Source organism: Dipodomys spectabilis, unplaced genomic scaffold (genome assembly GCF_019054845.1).
Source record: "Dipodomys spectabilis isolate Male_0828 unplaced genomic scaffold, ASM1905484v1 ptg000173l, whole genome shotgun sequence".
NCBI lineage: Eukaryota > Metazoa > Chordata > Mammalia > Rodentia > Heteromyidae > Dipodomys > Dipodomys spectabilis.
This window is the reverse complement of record NW_024870850.1, coordinates 6,450,884-6,466,792: the sequence shown is the minus strand read 5'-3', so window position 1 is coordinate 6,466,792 and position 15,909 is coordinate 6,450,884. Positions and strand designations below refer to the sequence as shown.

The window sequence follows — 15,909 nt, the reverse complement described above, 5'->3', positions numbered from 1 at the left end:
ACCATAGATGGCTTAGATAGTTCTGCTCTGCAATTTCCACAGGGCACTTTGAATCACTGTGTTCCCCAGGCTGTAGATAAAGGGGTTCGGCATGGGGTGATCACAGTGTACGTCACTGAGGCCACTGCTTGTTTCCTTGGAGAATAGGACACTGTTGACCCAAGGTACACGCCAATGGTGGTCCCATAAAATAAACATACTATGCAGAGTTGAGAGCCACAGGTGGAGAAAGCTTTATGCTTCCCACCTGCTGATGTGATTCTCAGAATAGAAGAAATGATATTATAGTATGAGAAAATGATTCCAGAGATAGGAAATAAAACGAATAAAGAACCAGCAAAATATGGGGCTAGGTTCTTTTTTTTTGTTTTCTTTTTTTCTTTTTTTTTATTGCGAAAATACTGTACATAGGGATTTCTATTACCTGGGCAAGATAATGAGTACATTTCTTATCAGGCATTGTTGCCTTCTCCTTTGTTTCCCCTTCCCATCTGTTCCCATCTCCCTCCTCCTCCTACCTCCCTACCCCCCATGCCAAAGTTGTAAAGTTCCTTTTTCAACATAATAATTTGTACATCTCATTGTTGCAATGGGTCCACCTGTATCCCTATTTAAACAGCATTTCACAGCAGTCAAGGCAAAACACTTGAGAAGGGTCACAGTAAAAATGTCAATGTCCACATCCTTGAAGCTGCTAAACTGTGAGTCAATCAGAGTGTGCACCTGCGACTCCAAAATGCTAATGAGGAAAGACACCAGAATCAAGAGTGCACAGACATGAGGGCTCATGATGCCTGTATATTTTAAAGGGTGACAAATGGACACAAACTTGTCACATGCCATCACAGTTAGAAGAAGCATGTCATTCACATTTCCAAAAATGATAGCAAAAGACGTCTGTGTGAGGCAGCCCACATAGGCGATGGCTCTGCTGTGACTCTGTATGTCCCCTAGCATCTTAGGGACAATGGTGTTGAGACCAATGTCACTGATGGACAGGATGGAGAAGAAAAAGTACGTCGAGGTGTGGAATTGGTGTTCAAAGCTGATGACCAGGATAATGAGCAGATTTCTGAGCATGGTGATCAGGTATATGGACAGGAACATCCCAGAGAGGATAGATTGAAATTTGGGATCCTCTGAGAGATCAGGGAAAAGAATTCTGTTACATACTTTAGGTTTTGTGCTTCTATGTTACTTGAAACCTTTTTTTTAAAAAAAAAAAGAATATTCATTGGAAAAAAATAAGACATACTGCCCACTACCCTGTTTGTTGTTTGAATTCCCTCACACTCTCCCAGTCCCTCCCTCCTGTCTCTACCCACAAATTATATAGTTCACTGTCATCAGTGTCTATTGAGCTCTGCTGCTGCACTTGTTCACCCCTTTTTCCTGAGTTTTGTAGCTCCCCACTATCCTAAAGATATACACTTCAATATACCATACATAGGAAAAAAGACAGAATCCTCAAAAAAGAAATGTTAAAAATTTTCAAAAAAGAAGAGAGGTGTCTTGTTTCCATATCTTGGAATCTGTTTATGTAGAAATATACAGGTAAATAGTAGATATAGATATATAGGTAATTTCATGTAAATATGAAGAGGCACATAGGTTTGTGGCTTTGTGTTTCTCTCCTAAGTTTCCTCTTTTGGTGTTACTGGAGAATCCTGTATAATTTATCATATCCCTGTGCATTTTAGATCTAATTTCCACATAGCAGGGAGAACATGCACCACTTGCCTCTCTGAGCTTGGATTACCTCACTTAACATGATCTGTTCTACTTCATTCATTTCCCTGCAAATGACATTATTTTATTCTTTCTAAAGGCTGTGTAAATTCCATTGTGTATACATGCCACATTCTTTTCGATCTACTCCTATTGTAGGGAATCTGGGCTCTTTCCATATTGTTTTAAAAGATAGAAATGGCAAATTTTGCACAGGTTGAGTTAATACTGACCAGATAAGGAGATGACAACTACAAGCTGCAAGGAGATGGCAGTGTATATCACTAAATTTAAACAAAAGGACAGTTAAGAGGTTCATGACTTAGGTAGATTGTAAAATAGGAGTTCTAGTTTTAACAATTTGCTCAGGAGGTATATTTACCCTTTAACTCCAGCTTTACCCTTATCATGAAACTTGCATGGCCCTTTGCAATAAAACTGGAGTCAGGGGTAAGGAGGCATTTCATATTCATTAATAAGTAATTGTCATTAGTAATATACACGATCAAAGAGTTTAACAAAAGGAATAGCAGGAAGCTGAAACATGTTTTGTCAGGGTGACAGAGGTAAAGATGAGGCAAGGCAGATGAATAGAGAAAGATAGGGTGGGAGAACACAAGCATAATATTCAAGGTACATGTGTGAAAATAGAACCAAATAACTTTTTTTGGGGGGGGGGGTATGGTCATGGGGCCTGATCTCTGGGTCTGGGCGCTGTCCCTCAGCTCTTCAGCTCAAGGCGAGCGCTCTACCACTTGAGCCACAGTGCCAAGTTGGGCTTTTTTTTCTTTTTGCTTATGTGGTGCTCAGGAATCGAACCCAGGGCTTCATTCATGCAAGGCAAGCGCTCTACCACTGAGCCACCTTCCCAGCCCCAGGAACCAGATAACTTGAGGGGAGGGGTAAGGTTTGGAGAGATGGAGGAGTAAAATGGAAGGAGTGACTAGGATGACGATGCTTTGTACTCATATACAGCCTGATTTTTTTTTTTTTGTAGGTCGTAGGTCTTGAACTCTGGGCCTGGGCGCTGTCCCTCAATTCTTCAGCTCAAGGCAAGGACTCTACCACTTGAGCCACAGTGCCACTTCTGGTTTTCTGGAGTTTCATTGGAGATAAGAGTATCACAGACTTATTGCCCAGGCTGTCTTTGAACTGAGATCCTTAAATCTCAACCTCCAGAGTAGCTAGGATTACAGATGTAAGCCACGGGCTCCTGGATACACTGAATTCTTGAATTGAAGTCCCTTGTACAACTACTTAAAGATAATACATATACAATACGTGATATGAAACACTACATATTAACAGATGATTTTACATGTTTATTATTAACATATGCAATATGCTTTATTGCATTTATTTTATTGAATGCAGAGTATCTGTACACTGAAAAAAATTGTCCCTATTTCTCTATGCTTTTCTGCTGTCTGTCTACCACCTTTGTGATTCCCAATGCTCTTCCTCTCTTTCTTTCTCTACAATATAGTCTTTCCTTTTTTTCTTTCCTTTATTTTTTTGAGCTGGCCCTGGGACTTGAACTGGGGGCTTGGGCTCTGTCCTTGAGCTTTTCTGCTCAAGGCTAGCATTCTAAAACTTGAGCCATAGCTCTACTTTCTTTCCTATGTATATTGATTCTTCACATTCATGGGGACAAGTGTTGGTGCTTCTAATCTGCCATCCTCTCCTTACTCCTTCTTTAAAAGAAGCACCAATGGCTCACACTTGTATTCACATCTACAATATAATATAATATATAATACATAGTGCATGATTTAAATAATTTAATGTAAAATATATATAATATATGAAATATAATATGTAGTTTGTAATGTATAATGTATGACATATAACAGGTATTATATAGTAAAACATATCTATAGAATATGGTATATGATGTTCTATATAATATTGTATTTGAATTAGAAATAATGTAAGTATTTTATAATAGCAAAAACAAGTAATAGAAATTACTCTTATCATATAAAATGACTGTTATATTTATAATTTATTGTACAACTTATATATCATAATATAAACATAATATAATAAATTATGTGATACAATTATTATATATTATATGCTCTATCTATTATATAAAAAGCTACATTACATACAATATAGTGTTTCAAAATATTAAAATAAACATAAAAATAAATAAAAGTCAAGTTGAGCAGAATGGTAAGGCTGTCTTATATTTTTAAAGAACAATATAAGAAAAAAATCACCAGCGCGGGCAGGAAGTTCCATGAGACTCTTATCTCCAATTAACCACCAGAAAACCAGAAGTGGCATTGTACTTGAAAGTGGTAGAGTGATAGCCTTGAGCAAAAAAACTCAGGGATAGCATCCAAGCCCTGAGTTCACGCCCCATGACCAACAACAACAAAAAATCAATAGTATTTTTCCCAGGAATTTGAATGTGCATCACTTTAGGACATAAATATACATTCATTTCTCATGTAAACATATCTACCTCAGTCAAATAGAAATCAAAGTATATGTCTATAATTTTTATGGCATCTGCAATTGACTGCAGAGATGGAAGATGCATGCACACTCTCAAATGAGAAACATCAAGATGCTTTTTTAAAATAATAAATAATTGGATTCTCAAGTGGGGGATAACATTTCATTGCACATAGAAGCATTAAGAAATGGCAGCTGATAAACATGCAAAGTATTGTTCCCAAAAGCCATTTAGATAAATTCAGACTGTTTTCTTTAATGAATTCCAAAATGAACACATCATTATTTCTTTAGATGGACCCATGAGCATTTGGAAGGAGGCAGAGAGCCCTGAAACCTGACAGAGGCAGCCCTCTGTGGGTCCCTCATCACTCATTATAACAAATCTCTTAGAGTCAGATGTTTCCAAACTTCAACCATGTAGAAATGACTTTCCTGAAGAGCTCATTAACCACAAAAATCTGAGTCTTTTGTGGTTAATGAGCTCTTCAGGAAAGTCATTTCTACATGGAGGAGTTTCAGACTCAATAGATCTGGGAACAGATCCAAGGACTCTCCTGTTTAATAAGCTGCCAGATAAGGCTGGTCCTGCTAATCTGGATACAATACTTAGGGAATCTGGTTCCCTGAATGGGTCCGTACTGCTTCAAATTAATTTTTATTTAGTTCTAAATAAATTATTGCAGTTATAAGACATCACTCTCAGAGTGCATCATTGAACCCTGTCTGATATATCTCATTCCCCCAGAGTGACTGTTTCCAAAAAAAAAAAAAATTCAGGGAAATATTGCACATAGAAAATCCCTAAACCTCTAAGAGGTCCAATGTTTTTCCTCTGGGATGATGGGAACTTATTTCAACTTTTCAAGACATTGAGAAATTAATTTTCAGAGGTCTTCATTCAATTAGCTACTCTTTTCTTAAAATATAGAGGAGACAGAAAAATGTCTTGCCAGCTACCTCTCTCTAAAGACACGTACATTTGTTTTCTCTAATTATTTTTCTTTACCTGCTATGTGTGACCAATGTTAGCTAAGATGATCAGTGGCATGGAGATTTTTTAGTTCCTTTCTCATTCTAAGAAAAATCTTTCCTATGTCTGCTGATCAAGCAATACAGTCTCCCATTAAAGGATTTTAATTTCAGGCTGGGTGCCAGTGGCACACACCTGTAATCCTAGCTACTCAGGAGACTGAGATCTGATGATCACAGTTCAAAGCTAGCCCTTGTAGGAAAATCCATGAGTCCCTTATTCTCCAATTAGCCACCAGAAATTTAAAAAGCTGAAAATGAAGCTGTCATTCAAGTGCAAGAGCAGTAGCCTTGAGCAGAAAAGCTCAGGGACAGTGCCTAATCCCTGAGTTTAAGCCTCAGGACTGGCACAACAACAATTCAATTTCAAAGTAGATGCTTCAGCCTGCATGACATGCTTTAATACCACAGGATTTCCAACAGCCCTGACTTTCAGGATCCCATTTGTAACAAAAAATGAAATGCATGAGAAATAATCCATAACTATATCAAAAAGAGCAACTACAGTTCTTTGTGGCTCTGCTACTGAGCCATCAAGCATATTGAAGAACAGAAGTGTCTTTAGTGACTTTGGCAGTACAAATATTAATGCAGCCCTTGGAGGATGCTAGTGTCTTGGAAGTAGGAAGACAAAATGTGAGTGAATTTGAGAGAGGGATCTGATTAGAAATTAGAATATCAAGTAAAATCAAAATCCCCCAAAATGTGAGGCAATACCCCCAAAGAAACCATGGGACCATGCATGGGTTTCATTTTATGCACAGTAGGGGAATGCAGTGGTGTGTGTGTGTGTGTGTGTGTGTGTGTGTGTGTGTGTGTGTGTGTGTGTGTGTGTGTGTGTGTGTGTGTGTGTGTGTGTGTTCTGGTCCTGCAGCTTGAACTCAGGGCCTGAGTTCTGCCCCTGTGAACTTTTGGTGCTCAGGCTGTGTTCTATCACTTGAACCCCAGCTCTCCTTCCCGCTGTTTGGTGGTTCATTGGAGATGAGAGTCTCATGGGCTGTCTTGTTCAGGATGGCTTCAAACTAATACCCTCAGGTCTCAGCACCCTGAGTAGGTAGGATTAGATTCATGAGCCATTGGTGCCTGACACCACATACTCTTATAAAATAAACTACACCTAGATCTTGTATATACATTTTTCTAATGTGGAGAGTGGAAGGATAATAATACAGTTTGACCCACTGTAGCAATGAGATGTACAAGACTACTATGTTGAAAATAAACTTTACAACTTTGGGGAGGGATGGGTGGAGGAAGTGGGGCAGGAAGGTATGGTAGGGGAAAAGCAAAGGAGGGGGTAACAATGTTCAATAAGAAATGTACTCATTACCTTAATCATGTAACTGTAACATTTCTGTACAGTATCTTTCCAATAAAAATATATATTAAAAAATAAAAATAAAGAACCTTCCCTTTTTAAGGAAAAAATAAAGTCATTCCACTTAAATGATGTTAATAAGCCTTCAAATATACCGGATGTTATTAGAATACATTCATAAAATGACCCAATGGAGAGTATTTATAAACACTCTGTGAGAACCAGACTGTATTATCTGAACACTACACTAAATAGATAACTACAGAAGCTCTATGTTTAGTCTTTTGAGGAACCTCCATACTGCATTCCAGAGGGGTTGAAAAAAAAACAAAAACAAAGCCACACCAGCACAATCACGTTTATTGCAACATTGTTTACCATAGCCAAGATATGGAATCAACCCAGAAGCCCCTCAGTGCATGAAATCACACACAAACACACACACACACACACACACACAGAGTAAAATTCTACTCATCCATCAGAAATAGAAATAGAAAGACTTGGGGAAAACTTAAACAAATAAAGCCAGACTTATAATACTGACCACTAGTGTCACCAAATGCAGGTGACTGTTACTGAAGCTTCTCTCTAAAAGTAGGGACTCTTCACTTAGGGTCCTTGACTTTGATCACAGAGTGAGAATTTCTGGACGAGTCACAATGGTAAGAAAATTGACAGAGCTTTACTGAGTAAGTAAACAAGCAAGCAAGCATGCAGACAGAAAGGCATTATAACAGAGTGTGAATGTTTTAGAGGAAAGACACACAGCTCTTTGGCTGCCAGGTATATTTAGATGATAAAGGCATTTTTTCTTTAATCACTCCTACTGTTATACTTTCTGAATTTCTCAATGTCTTGGGCATTCTTTCCAGATAACAATGCATCCTGTCATAAAAGTGATGTTCATCACTGACATAAGGAAGGAGTCATGTTGTCTGCAATGTGGTTAGGAGATTGCTTAAATTTTGGGGAAGCATTTTCTCAGGAAGGCATATTTCCTTCCAGACAAATGTTAATTCTTGGGGTGAGACATGCATCACACAGGAAGGAATGCATCCTGTTGTCTCTCTTCGAAGCAAAGATAGTACTTCTGCTTTTCTATATACCTTGTTTCCTCAATTCCTCCTGCCTCATTTTCCCCTAAAATGCCTTTCTTCCCTTAATCTTAAGGGAAGTAGATGGGCGACCTTTAAGCTTCAGATTTTTTTTTTGTAATTTTTCTCAGTCATTTACCATGTCTCATTTTCCCTAGATTATCTTTCTTCATTTTCTCCTGAAATGACTTTGTCCCATTCATCTTTAGAGAAGTAGATGGATAAATATCTCCTTTAATAGCTTTAAGCTTGAGTTTTTAATTACTGGCAGTTATTTACCCTGTCTCAGTTTCCCTAGGTTATCCTGCCTCCCTTTCCCTTCAAATGACTTTGGTCCCTTAATCTTAAAGGACATTGATTGGTGAAGATCCATCTCTGTCACCACATTAAGCTGAGAAGGGACATTGATCCTATCTAGCCAGGCATCTGAAGTCTTGTCCTATCTTATCAAGGGATAGACATGGGAAGTTCTGTTGTTGGATTGCCAGGATGGGACATCATTAGGAGCATTCTTTAACCACAAACTAGAAAGGAAGTCAAACAAGAAATTCTGGAGCATAATAATCCATAGACACTATATAAGGTGCAGCAGATCAATATACCCCTACCTATTGATGCCATAAAGATAAATAACAAATTTCCCCATCAAGTGGTTCCAGAGAACCATGAAGCAAGACATTTGTTATAATTAAGAGCAAAGTCAGACTTAGTATCAATTTGAGTGTGTAGATCCAGAAGGGCTGGGGAGATATTTGAGTTGTCTGGAATATACACACAGCATTTAACCTTTACAGTTCTGCAGGTTCCTCCTAGGGCTGCAGGAATGATAGCTAAAGTCTTCCTCTTCTGCAGGAGAGATTTTCTCATCCCATTGACTATAAGTATGATAGTGCTATTTCCAGAAGAGAGAAGTCCTTGGGCTCCATTGTGCAAGAGTGGAAGTTAGCCAGAAATAACTTCCCTTGTAAAATATTGGGCCACTGTCAAAATGGGTTAGTTTCCAACTTAGCCCAGGAAATAATTATTAGAAAAAGTGACTTCTTATACATCCAAAGATTAATGAAGGAGACTAAAGGTTGTTATGAGACTAAAGAATGCTATTTATAATTGAGTTAACAGAAATTTAAAATTGGAAACTTTAATCCACAGTTCAGGCAATTTGGTTAACTCTCCTTTTTTTAATCTTGAAAAGGAATCTCGGGTCTTTTAGAGGTTTACAGGTATAGAAGTCCTGAGAGTCATTGTGTCTAGATGAATCTGAAACCTGAGATTGGGGGTGAAGAGATAAAGTTTTTATGCTATAAATATTATCCTACAGGTAACACCAGATTATAACAACTGTGGGATTACTGAGAAGAACTGAACAGGGTGTTTTCCATTTAGGTTAAAGTTGATCTGAAGAAATTTGAGCATAGAAGGGATTCAAGACATTTTGCAGGGTTCTTTTTAAAAATTTTATTGTAAAGATGCTGTACAGCGGGCTTACAGTTACATGAGTAAGGTAATGAATTCATTTCTTGTCTAGCATTGTTACCCCCTTCTTTGTTTTTCTCTTACTCTTGCCGACTCTTACACTTGCTGACTTCCACCCTTTGTCCCAGACCTTTTGGAAAATTCCAGCAGTTCACAATGTCATACTCTGCTTTCAATTTCCTTTCCTCATTCAAAACCACTTGTTCTCTTACAGTATTGGTAAATTGGATCTTCTTCAAAAAGGGATGCTGCTAAAAGACACACATTACCATAGGTTGAAGTGCTTTCTAGAGTGACCACATTAAACCAAAATAATGATGAGCTTTCATTCCCCTGCCCCCACAATTCACACACAGCACAGGAATCCAATCAAATGGAGCAAATGCAGGCCTGTAGAGGACTGAAATGTTGCCAAGATTCTAAAACCTGGTTACCTAGGATAGGATGCATAGACTCAAGTTTAAAAGAATAAAATTCCAGCCACATCCACTTAAATAATGAAGTATAAGACAGACCTCCACTGCCTCTCTCCAACAAACCACAACCACTTATTTCATAAATGTGATCAGAGAGTCAGTCTGAAAAACAGGTATTCAAAAACTAAGTAGAATCATAGAATATTTATGACAACTATGAAAGATTACCTTAAGCATGACTTAGTTTATTGTATATATGTTTGCCTATCCTGGGGCTTGAACACAGTGCCTGGCACTCAACTTGAGGGTTTTTTGTTTTGTTTTGTTTCGACTTTTTCAAGGCTAGCAAGCTTCTACTAGAGCCACAGCTCCACTTTTGCCTTCTTGGTGCTAATTGGAGATAAGTTTCTCACAAAGGTCCGTGTCTGGGTTGGCTTTGAACTAAAATCTTCAGATCCCAGCCTCCTAAGTAGCCTCGAGTGATCCCCAAGTGTGAGACATTAGAGCCCAGAAAATCTTAAGGTTTTCAAGCACTACCCAACCTTGACCTGTCCTTTTAATCAGTTATTAGGAGAATTTAGATTTGTACTATTGAAAAGATGAGGGCTTTACCACACAAAGTGAGGATGGGAACAGAAGACACAGCATTTCCTTATCAAAGATGCAGTGTTATTCAAGAATGTTGTCAGGGCTGGGAAGGTGGCTCAGTGGTAGAGCGTTTGCCTTGCATGCATGAAGCCCTGGGTTCGATTCCTCAGCAACACATGAACAAAAAGTAAAAAAGCCGGAAGTGGCATTGTGGCTCAAGTGGTAGAGCACTAGCCTTGAGCTGAAGTGCTGAGGGACAGCGCCTAGGCCCAGAGTTCAGGTCCCACGACTGGACCCCCCTCCCCCCCAAAAAAAGAATGTTGTCAACAGCTGTATGGCCATTTCATGGGGAGCATGATGGGCCCAGTGCACCTTGTACTTTCCAAAAAGGAGCCAGACTACCTAATTCTATCTGCTATGAAATGTTCTAGAAAGACACTGTCCCTAGAGCAATTAACGGAGAAGTCATTACCTGTGAAGACAAAAATGCCCTTACTTGCCCATTGTGTGCTGTTGGATTTTCTGTGTGAGGAAGAAGCATCTCGTGAAGGGCTTGGGCCACGCATACACTGCGTTGTAGATGTTGTAACTCCCTTCTGACATAGCCGTGACAAAAATGTGCTCCTGCAACCATTCCAGTGTGGTATTAAACAAACAGTGCCCCAATTTTGTACAGTCAGACTTAATCAGTATACACTGAACAGCCTGAATCCATAAGTTAGGCTGGGACATACTTTCTAAATTCTTGCAATACTCAGCTAACAGAATCAAACTGGTGAACCCAAAAAAGTTCCCATGGTGGTGAGAGAAGATGAGGGGTGCATGGAAGGTGTCTAGCAGGAAATATCTTTTACTGAGGCTCATGTCATCATAGGGAGAGTTCATTACTCAGACTTTCACTATAATTAAAAAGCCCCCTAATTTAAGAATAAAGCTTAGTAGAAATTCACTGTCTCCATGAATGATAATCACATTTGTTGATGATTCTGTAATCAGGCCATGTGTCAATGAATCATTTGCTAAATTTGGTATGGAGCTGTATGTGATTGTGTTTGTTCGGTGATGAGCATTCCCACCCAGGTACAGCTCAAATGAAGCATCAAGGAGACTATGACCAGGGCTAGACCTGAGTCCATGGCAGCCATCTGATAGACAGTACTGAACTTTCCATGATCACTCAGGAGAGTATCAAAACACACAAAGGTGAACTACATAGGCAAAAAGTAACAGGAAGAGAAAATGGTCAAATTCAGAGTTTCAGTCATGATGTGAACTAAACAACAGCTGGCTGTGGTGGGCAGAAAGGTTTGCTGATCCCATATGCAGACAACTTACTCTTTCCAAGATCTTTGTAGAAATGTATGGATCAGGCTCAGAGCCTGGTATATTCCTTTGCTCTCTTAAAAACTCTCATTTTATCTCTTCAAACAAAGATAATATGGACATCTCACCCAATTTTTGAGGTCATTCAATATGAGATGTTCATAATATCAATTCTTCCTTTCCCCTTCTTCAGCCTGTCGAGGACAGGGACAAGGGGAACATGCCTTCCCATCTCCCCACCCCTCCTAGTCTCACCTGTGGATGTTTTTAGAGGTATAGCAGTGTCCCAGTTGGGGTAGATGAGCTTGAGGTTTCTGTGAGTACTGCTAGAGCTTTGCTGTCTCTCCTGCAGGTGTAATTAGGGCTGTTTTTATTTTTCCCAGAGAGTAAGGTGAGTGGATTCTCAAACAGATCAGCCTGCACAGAGGTCACAGAAATTTGGGTAAGTAAATGAGTATTACAAATTTAATTAAGTGGAAATCTCAAGACTTGGATGTTTGTCTCTACACACATTAATTGTTTAGACCTTATCTGCAAAGAGAGTGGAATTAGAATTTGAAGACTTAGGAAGGTAATTTGATTTAGGAGAGCTCCTGAAACAGGGTTTGATAAACATACATTAGAATGTTATTCTTCTGAGACTGCAGAGGTGAGAAAGCTGGCTTTCTTCTCTTTCATTTGTGGATATGTGAAAAGCAGTGATATCTGGGTCACAGGAGCTTGTCCAGCTCACACACCAAGTCATTGAGTACCATGAAGTCTGTAGATGAAACAGTTCTTAAGAAATCCAATTAAAGTTGTCCCACAAATGGGTCATGGAAGAGATTAGAAAGGAAATTCAAATGTTTATGATATTCAACAAAAAGGAACACACAAATTATCAGCTCCTATGGGACACAGCAAAGGCAGTACTCAGAAGCAAGTTTATAGCTCTGAGTTCCTACATCAACAAATTGGAGAGATCTGAAAGCAACAATATAATGAGACATCTGAACCTCCTTGAAAAAGAGCAGCAAGCTAAACTCCAATCCAGAATATGGAAAAAAATAATTAAAATTAAATTAGAAATAAATGAATTAGAATCCAAAAAAAACATAGAAAGAACCAACAAAAGAAAGAGTTGGTTCTTCAAAAAAAATTAAGAAAATTGACAGATCTTTAGCAAATATTATCAGGAAAAGAAGTGAACACACAAAGAAATAAACTTAGAGATGAGAATGGAAACATCACCACAGAAACAACCAAGATTCAGAACATTATAGGGGAATATTTGTCAAAATTTTATTCTAATAAGTTTGAGAATCTGAAGAAATGGCGATTTTTTAGCAAATATGGACATGCTGAAACTAAACCAAATTATTTAAACCAACTTAACAGATCCACATAAAACATTGCAGTAGAAACAGCAATGAGAGACCTCCCATGTAAGAAAAGCCCAGGATCAGATGGATTTACAGCTGAATTCTACAAAGCCTTCAAAGCAGAACTCACACCAGTACTCCTCCAACTCTTCAGTGACATTGAAAGTGAAAATTCAAAGTTCACTCCCAAACTCTTTCTGTGAAGTCATCATAATCATCCTAAATCCAGGCAGGGACTCATCAAAGAAAGAACTATAGACCCATTTCTTTGATAAACATCGATGCAAATTTTCTCAACAAAATTTTGTCCAAATGACTTCAACAACTCACCAAAAAAAATCATACACCAGTGTGAAGACTCAGGGTCTATGTTGAAGGGGCAGAATAATGCAGGCTCTGGCCTCAGGATTATCTGAGGACTGTGTTTGAGTATTAGGAAAGCCCTTGGCATGCCGGGCTAGAGAGGGAAAATGTTCTCTCTCCCTATCTCAAAACACATGTCACAGACACCTGGGAGCTGAGGAAGTAGTTTTTATGCTTGCTTAAGCATAGATGAACAGCTGGTCAAGCATTTTCCTGAGATTGGAGAAGTGGTTTGAGCTTGCTCTAAAATAGTTTAGATAATAATATACCAAGACATTGTCCCATAGGTCAAGTAAAAATCTATCTGTTGAAATTTTTTGTGTAAATATCTTCTGACCAAATCTTGGCAAAGATAATGCTTGCTTGTCTTTAAATACCCATTAACAATATAGCACAGCATGCAATGCCAATTGCTGTTTGCACTCTGCATCTCCTGTGTCCTGGTGATTTTGTGACCATTACCCAGGGACCCCAACACACTAGACGTTGACAATTGGTGCCCCAACAGGGACCCTGCATTGTTGAATTCAGGAAGGGATATTCAGGTAATTGCTTTTAATTACAGGGTGATGGGACAAATTAAGTCTACTCTGTACTTACATATGCTTAAACATTTACTTGCTGCTTATGGTGTAAATATTTCTTCTTCTAACATAGAAATGTGTATTAATGTAGTTAGGGAATGGAATCCTTGGTTCCCTGATGAAGGAACATTAGATGTTGATAATTGGAAATGAGTAAAGAATAATGTAGAAAGAGCTGTTCGAGAAGGGGAAAAGATTAGATTTTGGTCCATTTGGGCTATTTTACATACCCTTTTTAAAGCTTTGAATGAGGAAAGATTAATAGCAGACTTAAAGAAAGAGGCCACCCGTTCTATTGCAGATTTACAATTGGACTCTGAAGTTAAGGACGCAATAGATAAAGATGCATTGCAATTAGCAGAGAAAAAACAAGAGGTAAAGAAGGCTGAAAAGGAACAAACTGAAAGTGTAAATAAAATGTCTGTGCAAATGGAATTGATTTTATCAAAATTACAACATATGGAGTTTGAAATTAGCAGAGTGAAAGGAGAACCTGAGAAAGTGAGCATAAAGCAGCCTTCGGCTCCTATGCTGGCTGATACAATTTTTACAGCGTCACTCCCTCACAAAACAGAGGGCTCAGACAGTGAGTTTGATGATGAAATGCCTATTTTTTCTTATCCTGTAATTCGACCACCCCCTATGAATGGTATAGCTCAACCAGCCAGATATGAAGGTATTGCTGTTGATGATATTGGCAAACTTAAAAAAGCAGTGACGTTGTATGGTCCTCAGTCTCATTATGTTAAGGAATTGCTTAATGGGCTTGCTCGACATTACAATAATTTTGCTCCCAAGGATTGGAAGATGCTTTGTAGAGCTTTGCTTAAGGAACCTAAATACCTACAATGGCAAATGTGGTTTACTGAGTTATGTACAGAAAGGGCTAGACAAAATGCACAGAGTAATAATCCATGCATGCAGGTCATAACCTTTCCCATGTTAAGTGAAACAGAACAATATGCAGATGCTCGTATGCAAGTGAACTCTCCGCAAGAGATCCATAAGCAGTTACAAGACAGAGGCATGGGAAAGGATTCGGGCGGTAGAGAGCATTATGGCTCTTGGACTAAAGTAATTCAAAAACCTAATAAACCCTGTGTTAAATTTTTATCACAATTAAAATAGCACCTAAAAATATTTAAAAAATATTTAGGATATGTTGTTTCTAGACAAACAGTGACACCTCAAAAAATATCTTTACAACGTGATCAATTACATATGTTAAATGATTTTCAAAAGTTACTAGGAGATATTAATTGGATGCGACTGGCCTTAGAAATTCCTAGTTATCGATGACATAATTCGTTTTCATTGTTACAAGGGGAGCCTGATTTACATAGCAAAAGAACTTTAACTAAGGAAGCTGAAAGAGAATTACAATTTGTAGAACAGAGGATAAAAGAAATGTTTTTACATCGAGTAATGTTAAATCAACCCATAAATTTATATATTTTGGATACATGGAAATACCCACCAGGAATTATAGGACAAAATGAGCTACCATTAGAATGGATTTATACACGGCATAGATTTACAAAAAATGGTATGCCTTATGAACAACAGTTGTCAATTATTATTCAACAGGCCAGGCAACGGGTATTTACCCTATCGGAGTATGATTTATTTGAAATTATTTTTCCTTTGCCAAAAGACCAAGTAGAATATTTGTTAAACATGTTTGAAATGCTGCAAATAGCATTAGTAAATTTTACTGGGCAATTTTCCTACCATTTTCCCAAAAGTAGATTATGGGATTGTTTGCATAAACAACAATTTGTCATTAATGACATAATTACCAAGGTCCCTATTCCCACTGTTCTTACCGTTTTTTCACAGATGGCTCCAAAACAAAAAGTGCTTATTGGACAACAAATAAATATTGGGTACAGACAACTACTTTAACATCAGTTCAACAAAATGAACTTTTGCTATTATTAAGGTGTTACAAGATTTTGTGGAAGATATTAATATTGTTACTGATTCTGCCTATGATGTAGGAGTTGTGATTAATATAGTCACTGCATCTAAACCCCAGCTAAATCAATTATTTAAACAATTACAAGCATTACTGCAACAATGTAATGCCAAAGTGTTTGTAACTCACATTAGCCCTCACTCTTTGCTACCTGGGTACCTTGTATATGGCAATAATCAGGT

At 38.1% G+C, this 15,909-nt stretch overlaps 1 pseudogene; it reads right to left on the bottom strand.

Annotated features, from left to right (window-relative positions):
- Positions 1-53: 53 nt before the first annotated feature.
- LOC122119973 lies at positions 54-1,080 on the bottom strand (annotated as a pseudogene).
- Between the last annotated feature and the right edge of the window lie 14,829 nt (positions 1,081-15,909).